Here is a 2,423-nt window from a genome sequence, read left to right on the forward strand (position 1 = left end):
TTTCATTTAGTGATGAGTGAATTTTTGCTAGAGAAATAACATGCAAGTGTCTCACAGCCGGCAAAAGCTGTGAAAAGAGTGACACTTTATCTCACAGAGTATGATGCAGCATGCAGAAGTGACATGCATGGTTGTTGTCACCACTAGAATGACCTACTGTAGCCAAAGCAAAATACACTCATTTAGCTTTTTCCAGAGCCCATATTTACAAAACAGAGACTTCTGGGAATCCATACTCTGGTCTCAAGAGACCAAGTCAATCATTTCAGATCTAACAGCATCCAACATGTTCTGGTGTTGCTAGAGGAGGAGTACAGAGAGAAGTGCTTGGTACCCACAGTGACGTTCAGTGGTAGTAAAGCTTTTATATAGGGATGAATGTGTGCTGAAGGTGTGAGGGAGCTGTGCTTTATCAATGCTGACATGAATTCACACACCACTGTGTGATGTAATACAAAAACCTGAAATAGAAGATGCTACCCTCTTCTCATTCCCTGCATTATTGGGCATTTTTTCAGCATGACAATGAATATATTCATTCTCCCAAGGTGAAAATCCTTCAGTGGACATGTATTTCACTCAAAAGAAAATTACACTCTTGAGCTGCTGTGAGAGATTCTGTAGAGACGAGCTGAGCAACACTCCCCATTAAAGATCAGAGCATTTAAGGAGGTCCTCCAGGAGTTAAACAGCACAGATGTGAAAATTTGTCATGAACCTGTACACCCAGTGCCAAGAAGGGTCAGAGCAGTATACTTTAAGTTCTGGAGGACATACTAAGTACTAGAATATTATACATTTTCTGAATCAAATCTAGGGTTTACTCATTTCTGCAATCCTTCATTTAAAGAAAATCTGCTAATTTACTTATCTTACAGAAAATACTGGCATATATTTTGTTGTTTTTATACAGTATATGTTTAATATGTTTCAATTTTGCCATCTTTCCATGAATTATATTAGTGATCATTAAGAAAATACATACATATTTTATATTTATTCAGAGAGGGTGTACTCATTTATGCTCTGCACTGTAAGTGAACATTATGTAAATGTAAAAAAATTAAATAAAAATATGTAAAAAAATTAATGAAAAGTATAAAATATCGAATTCAAATAAATACGATGTAAAAAGTACAGCCTTGCATTTAAATAATTTAAATGATAAATGCTGATGCTAGACTTACTTTTATAGGGATAACGTGGCAGGACTTAAACTTATGCAGCATTGCTAAAAGAAGGATTTCTAACTCCGTAAGCAGAAAAGTTACATTCATCAGCATTTCATTTTACATCCAGCCAGTTTAAAAAGCACAGATAAGGGCGAGCACCTCTATTAGGTCTAAAGATCCAATCCATTTGTGACCCTGGAGCACAAAACCAGTCTTAAAGGGGTCATATGATGCGATTTCAAGTTTTCCTTTCTCTTTGGAGTTTTACAAGCTGTTCGTGAATAGATAAGATCCCTGAAGTTGCAAAGACTAATCTCAAACCCAAAGAGATATTCTTTATCAAAGTTAAGACTGGTTCACGCTAGTGCTGGGTGTATGTCACTTAAACAACGTTCGGAATGCGACACTGTTTGAAAGGGGTTTCTCTTTTGAAAGGCTTTTCACGGTTGCACTGTGGTGAGGGAACTAAGCATATGCTGCATGTGTTATTAAGCGTGAAAGTTCCGAAACTGAAGCTGTAGAACTAACAGAACGCTTTTTCACTTTTTCCCATAGAATATTCATACTGACAAACCTAGCGACTTTTTTTTGGATAAACCTTAACTATGGTTCAGTTGGAAGATTTCGCCAGTGCTGTCCCGCGAACACGAGGTAAGTGTGGTATTTTTTGACAATATTCACTCATCATGACAGTAAAATAGGGCATTCTAAGTCAATATACTGCAGTATTTCCTCTCTGTCAGTAGAAAATATGGTTAACACCCGGTCATGCATGAAAAAAAAAAAATACCGTCATGTACCGTGGAACCGGTATAATTTAGGAAAATACCGTGATATTTTTGGTCATACCGCCCAGCACTAGTTCACACCCTCCTAAAATGCTTTGTTTAAACACAAAATGATGTCCCCACATGTCTACGTCATGATGTGGGAAGATTTGCATATCGCCGTCCAAATGTTCACGCAAAGAAAGAAGGCGTAACTTTATTGTTGCTGCCACCACCGCCGCCATGTTGTGAAGACGCTCTGTGTTTCGTTGCAAAAGCGAAAATACTTTGGCCTACCAAAAGAGGACACGACTAGAAATCAGTGGTTAAGCTGTATTTACCACACTGTTCCAGAAAAGTTCAACCCAAATATCCAGATGTGTGCAGCGCATTTTACGGAGGACTGTTTCCTGATCCTGGTAGAGTAGACTACAATGCCGGCTGTTCTGACTCACAGTCTGTAAGTACGTTTTCATATTTAAAG

General features: G+C 38.0%; 1 protein-coding gene across 4 annotated transcripts in view; it reads right to left on the minus strand.

Annotated features, from left to right (window-relative positions):
- The window catches only part of LOC107549877 (cyclin-dependent kinase 12-like), a 38,927-nt gene that overhangs the window by 9,872 nt on the left and 26,632 nt on the right, over positions 1 to 2,423 (minus strand). The window lies entirely within an intron of this gene.

The sequence above is a fragment of the Sinocyclocheilus grahami genome, unplaced genomic scaffold (genome assembly GCF_001515645.1).
Source record: "Sinocyclocheilus grahami isolate Dianchi unplaced genomic scaffold, SAMN03320097.WGS_v1.1 scaffold382.1, whole genome shotgun sequence".
Classification (NCBI taxonomy): Eukaryota; Metazoa; Chordata; class Actinopteri; order Cypriniformes; family Cyprinidae; genus Sinocyclocheilus; species Sinocyclocheilus grahami.